Source organism: Miscanthus floridulus, chromosome 8 (assembly GCF_019320115.1).
Source record: "Miscanthus floridulus cultivar M001 chromosome 8, ASM1932011v1, whole genome shotgun sequence".
NCBI classification, from domain to species: domain Eukaryota; kingdom Viridiplantae; phylum Streptophyta; class Magnoliopsida; order Poales; family Poaceae; genus Miscanthus; species Miscanthus floridulus.
The window spans coordinates 56,312,956-56,319,990 of NC_089587.1; positions in this window are offsets into that span (position 1 = coordinate 56,312,956).

Here is a 7,035-nt window from a genome sequence, read left to right on the forward strand (position 1 = left end):
TCCAATTGCCACCGCCTTCGCACGGTGGGCTCCTAGCAGGACCTGGAGCGCGTTCCCATGGTGGTTTTGGTCCAGTTGCATCAGGTACATGTCCTTTGCTCCTTTTGCTTGGGCTGAATTACGTGGGTGTTGTACTTTAGGCTCATTTTGATATATTTTCATGTTGGTCACCTGCAAATAAATATTTCACCAAAATTTTGGAAATGATTTGTTGAAAGTCCTATTTATAGTTTTGTTGATTGCTTTTGATGAATTTTATATAAGTGTTGGCGGTATAAAATATGAGTTAAGAACTACCAACAAGCTCCCCCACACTTAGCCATTTGCTCATCCTCCAGCAAAGCTTAGAGATAAATGTAATCATGAGCACAACATTCTAAGATATATGGTTTACATGAAAGTTATTCCAAATGTACATTCTTTATACAAGTGGGATTTGTGGCATTGGCTAACATGTTTCCTTGGGTTGTTGAAAAGTGGAACAGTTCTCAAGACAAAGTCATCTTCCAAAAATTCACATCTTAGCAACTTGGAGTTTTTGAGGTTTTTCTCAAGAAAAAGCATAGTTCACTTTATACTCCTCAAACGGCACTCTCAAATCACTCAATTGTGTATAAATTCTTACCAAGGCATTACAATGTTTTGCCTTCTCCTCCTACTTTTCAAAAGGTTTATGTGGAGCTTTAGTTAGGGATAAACAAAATAACATACTTGTATTGCATATTTTGTAAAGTCAAATCGAGGATCCAAGGAGAGAAGTGTCATACTCTTGGATCAAGATGTGCATGTGTGTGGAATAAGGTAAACTATACTCCTTTTGTAGATATGATCTCTCTCTATAACATATTATTTTGAAACATGGTTATTCTTCATTCTTCTTTTTTTCAATACATGAGCCTTCATGTGCTCATCTTTTTTTTCTTTTTATACTTGGACCTTCATGTGTCCATATTTTTTTATAAACTTTTGCATAGCCTATGTCTCTTCTTCTAAACCACATATTTAGAGAGATCGTTATCTTCTTAGAACATGGAGTATTTATCTAACAAACATACTTTTTTTATCTACTCCTAGTGTAGGAGTAGAATTTTTTGTGGATCTAAATGAAAGCATGTTTGTGCGTACTCCTAGTACATGAGTAGCATGTGTATGTAGAGTGTACATGATCTTGATCTTGGGAGCATGATAAATCTCTCATCAAGGGTCAACAAGACTTGACCAAACTCAATACAACAACAAGCAGCATATATGGAAGGCTTGAAACTTGGAAGATGTTATATTTGGCTTTGGTAGGAATTGATCACCAATTGAGGAGTATGTGATAGTATGGTTTTATATTTATTAAAACAAATTCTAAGTGAGAATTATATCACACCTCACAACAACTTAGTCAACATGATTGTCCTATTAGAATATTTTCCCATAAGCATAAGTGTATGTATATGGAACAAACTTTATGCAAGCGTCTATCTTAAAGATGTTATAAACATGTCACTTTTGGAATTCTGAATGAAGTGTGGTTTATAAAATTGCATGGAGGTGGAGCGACATTTGTTTTGCATTTTTAATTTGTTCAATTTTAAATTTCAAAAACATTTGGTGAGTTTGAGGGTAGCAATGCACAAACCATCATTAAAGAGAAGGAGCTGAGTTAGAGGTGGTTTGGCTAAACTAAAAGTTCAACCAATCCCCTTTGAAACTATTTGTCTTGTCCTTCTTGCATGATGGATCGTCCGAGGGTTGTGCAACGTGTTGATGGGAGATCTCGAATGTGTGTTAGTTGTGCTTGAGAGATCTCCCCCACACTTATTCTTGTACCTATTTTTATTTGATAAAAAACAGAAAGAAACAGACAAGAGCTCTACCGGTTTGAACAACAGGGAGTTTAAAATATTTTATTATTATTGTTTATTAATTATTTTTTATTTAGTTTTTAGCTTATGCATTTATTTATTTATTGGTTCACCAAACTTTTTATCTTTTAGAATAACTCAAACAAGGCAATGACAAAGATGTAGTGTAAACCAGGCCTTGGTTTATCTCCATTTTAGATTACTTCAATTGTTTATGAAAATAGTAACTCAAAGTTCATTAACCAAGATTAGACTCCATGTATAATTTTGATTAAAGGAGGCCACTTTAACCTAAGCACCATGCTTAATTTGAAAGGACCTATGGATGTACCACGTGAATACATCCAAACCAGAGCATATGACATAAATTTTGAAAGCATAAACTTGCATGAGTAAAATCATATGGAGACAAACATGAGTTAAAGGAGTTCGTTTTTTTTATTTTTTTATTTATATATATATAGCAAGATGGATCTAACATCATTTTTTTAGCAGGATTATCTTTGATATGTATGGACTTGAGATTCTCACCATCCTCCCCACACTTGAACTTTTGTGTGAAGTCAAGTGTGTAGGATCGGGGTCTCCCTTTGAGTGAGTTCCATTACCAAAGATCACCAACGTATGTAGTTGATGCAGCTCCCATGATTTCAGGCATTGTAAGGGTTAGTAACCAAGAATACCTGAAGGTGCATACTATCCTATCAATAAGTTCTTGCTTTGATTAATAAGAAAGTTATTTTTTTCATAATAATCTTTTTTATGATTGTATATTTTTTTCTCATGATAATCCGGGCTATCTCCCGACGGTGCTTAAGCTTGACCGTGGGAACTTCATCTTGCAACTATCATTGGTGGTGTAGTTCCTAGCTTCACCACAAAGCATTGAGCATTCTCGTTCAAGCTGCAAGGTTAATACCATAGTGCATCCATGAGATTTCCAATATTTATGATAAACATAGCATCCACAGCCATCCTCTTAAAAAGTTTGTAGACAAGGATCAAGAGGTGGTTGTGACCCTCATAGAAACACGTGATGTTAAGTGAAACGAATTCTGGATACTTTGAAATTGAGCATGAAACATGAGGGTCTCAAAAGTAAAACTTTCATGCTACGAGGACCAAGACATCATCTAAGAGGATGTCTAGTTCATTCCTCTTGTTGGTGGCCTCCTCCTCCATCTTGACTAGGATGTGGTGGAGCGGGGCCGACGATGGAAGCGGCAGCGCTGTTGCCTAAATTATAGTTGGAGCACCTACAGGGATGTGCTCGTGAACTCCTTAATGATTAGATGGATGCTTGATTCATACTCAGATCAGATAAGAGGGGAATAAAAAGCCAAGAAGCATGGATAAGTGAAGTGCGAGAAAGCATTACCCTTGCCTTTGGATCTTGTGGTAGTGAGCTCGAGCGGCCACGGTGGTGTTGAGTACCAGGCTGGTCACCGGTGAATCTATGTGGGCGTGCCGATGAGGCGTATCGGCGTGGAGCACTAGCTTGTCAGTGGTGAGTGGTGGCTTGCATGCCGATGAGTAGGTGAGGAATAGTAGCACTTGAGGAGGAGACGGACAGGGTGGTGGCTGGGTGGGTAGCGGTCTTTGTAAGCTAACTACAAACACGCCAAAAATTCTAAAAACACGTCGGAGTCTCGCGCTGGCTTGTAAATTTTGATGATATCGACGGTGAAGGCAATTGGCAGTGGTGATTGGGTCTTAAAGAAGATGGTACATAGCACCTAATGATGGGCGTGTCATACGGAAATTAAACATTGAAAAGGAACAAAATATTATGAACATTATTTTTGTAGGTTATAGCAAGATGATGTTAGCATCTAAAGGCAAATAGCAGCGGTGATAGAATTTTTTCAACGCCACTTATATCCAATGATGACATAATTGTACAATGTAATTCAACTGGGCCTTAGTAGCTTACTGAACATACAATGTACTTTTTACAATAACAATGGACGCTAACATGATAAAGTTTATTAGCTGATGTTGCATAATAAAGGTACTGATCTCTACAACAACAATGGATGTGATTACAAAGCCACACCATGCGGTGGTTTGCACATACAAACCAACACCCCACCAGCATCACAGTGAGGTAACAGTGTTCAAAATCAACAAAAGACATTCTTTTTCGATTAACTATGTTACACTTTTCATTCACTAGGCATATCATAACAAGGATCTATCAGCAATTACAGTTATGATGACAAAAACCTTGGCCCTATTCTTCAACACTACTTCAGTTGTACTTTTCAGTGAATGAACAGTGTTTTTCTCTCACAACAAATCAGCATAAGCCAAACTTAAGCGATGACCGTAGGTTTATCCCCGCACTGAGCGATGGACATCTCATGAAGCATAGAAGCCGGACAAAGGCGTAACTAACCTTAATTGTGCCTGCACCACATCATGGAGAGATCCCAGGTCAAGATCTATGGGCTCAAAAGGTTTCTCGGCAACAGCAAGGCACCCTCCACCCTCTAGGATTTCCTATAGATATTCTGACCTAGAAGTCTCCCGCACACCAACCATCAACAAGCCTAGCCACCGTGTCATCGGCGACCCGGGCCACCGAAGATGGTATTGTTCTTCCACATCTCTTCGTGGAACTTCCTCTAACACCCAAGATGAATGGCCACCAGTAGGCCGCTGTAGAACCCGATCTTGAAAGCCTTCTCCCAGCAATTGTGGAGCCACTGAAGTACGCCATGAACCATGGTGGATGAAAGGAGTTGCCACTCTCTCACTTAGTGTAATGCTAAGGGATATGGAGGGAGGGGAGGGGATGGGAGGGGAGGGACAAGAGACTCAGTGCACCAAGACTCGGCTTAAATAGGTCAGCCTTGAAGATGCATCTAGACTCAGTGCAGTTAAGATGCATGATCTAGGGAGCACGCATTAGGGAAGATGAGGTACACGATGGTTCCTAGCTTACTAAATGGTGGGGATGATGTTGGAAGTTGTGATGGCATTCAATACTCATGCACGCTTCCCTGAGTTTTGGGCTTCATGTGCATCTGCCTAGATTTTGGTGTGAACAAATGCACCCAAACTTTGGAATAAATTTTGGTGTGAACACATGCCCCAAATTTTCAATGAACCCACTGTCCCCTAGGGCTATAAATTTGGAGGCAAGGCAGATTAGAAGGAATACTACTTGTGTTCATTTGTTGTGCTGTGTCACATGTCTTTTCTTCTTCATTTTCTCCTTCCAGTCTTCTTCTGAACAATGGCTCACGGCAAGCGTCCAAGGGAGGGAACTCCAGAAGCCGTGGATCCACCTCCATGCCTTCGTGTCCCTCTTCATCGCCAAGGGTGAGAGGGAATGATTTCTTATCTCTATGGCTGCCTTGCATTAATCCTTTGAATATGCAGAGCTACCTCTCATGCTGTGGTACATCGGCCAACTCTGGTGGAGGTTGGACAACAATCGATTGTGCATGCTATCGAAGCACATCTTGTTAGGTCCATGGTATCTTCATCATCATCTTCATCCTACGAGTCAGTTCAGGATATCCGAAATCTTATCCATGAAAGGAGGGAGGCTAGAAAGCTGTATTCTGAAGCAACGCTTGAGGTAGGTCGGCTCGAGCAATGTCTCGATGTTGTTAAAACATCACTCTCTACATCTAAAGAAAAGACCAATCTTGCTCAGATGAGGGCTGATGAAGCTCATGCTAGGGCAGTAGGTAAAATTTCTTTGAAGAGTCTTTGCTTTTATATTTGTGACTTTATCCGGTAACCCTTTATTTTCAATAGATCTTGAGGAACAGTTGGCTGCTTCTCATCGCAAGATTGAGGAGGCTCATCGCCGGGAGATCGACCAAGAGAATCGCCACAAAACCCTCCAACGTGCAGCACTTGGCGCAGTTGTAGAAGTCAACGCCAGGGGTGTTTCTCTTAAAGATCGCCTATAGGATATCCCGATTCATGCCAAAGAAGTGGCAACTCATGGCATCTGCTATGGTGCTAGTGCCGCTCTTGCTGCAGTGCAACTGCATTTAGGGAATGAGCTCTGTCACCTAGAACCTAGTTTTCTAGACACTGATTGGTTGGAAGATCAAGAGGACCTGATTGGAGACTTCACTGATGCTGTTGTGGCTATCGTAGTGACCATCCAAGCACAAGATGTTGTAAACAATGTTTTCTTAGGACCATAGATTATATCTAGGGTTTTATAAGTTATAAGTAAACAGTCTGTTGTTTGAATGTCACTTTTGATACTATGTCTTTTATTGTTATTTTTTGTTCTAAAGGTGATACTCTAGGTGTCACCTATTTTGAGCCGATTAGACTTGGCTATCAAGCATCGACCCAAATTAAATACTTTAGTAGTACTTCTTTATGTATTTTCCATTGAGGTCTACGTGGTAATAGATCCGTACCATACGGTGGTTTGCACAAACAAAGCAACAAATCCTCTGAGGTATAAAGATTATGGAATCTAAAGAATGATGTAGCACATCACAAAACTTCACCCTCAGTGAGGTTCTCTACCTTCCATCTTGCAACCCTCATAGCAAAGGGATGTGATCTTCTTCTTGACAGTGAGAGCTACAAGACAGAATATAAAGCACCCAATCTTGAAGAACGAGCACCTCACAAACTTGAAGCACCCCCAATTGAGTATGGAGCCCCTAAACAGGAGAGAACCAGATGATTACAACCCTTCTGTTAACACAAGATCTGCAATCATCAAGGTCAAGCTCCTATTTAGCGACAGCACCTCACCAAAGATGGAGAAGGGGCACCTCACAAAACTTGCACCTGCATCTCAGTGGGGTTCTTTATATTCTATAATCTTGCAACCTCTTAGCATTGAGGGATGCAAACTACATCTTCATGCTAAAGGGAAGCAAGGTTATGGAATATAAAGCACCCAATCTTGAAGGTCTTCTCCAAACACCTGGTGAGGTGCCTTATCTCCATATTGCACCTCTCATGGCTGAGAGGTGCAAGGATGAAGACAAAGCACTTCTTGGTGATGAGGAAAAATACAGTAGCACTCACGGGTGTGTGGATTGAGCCCAAGAGGTGCATCCAGACCTTGGTTAAATAGGCCAACTTTGAAGATGGAGAAGTGCAAGTAGTTGGGAAATAACTCACATTCACTTTACCGCCAGAAGACCAAACAGTCGTGGAGGGCCGGTGGCCATAACACATATCCCAG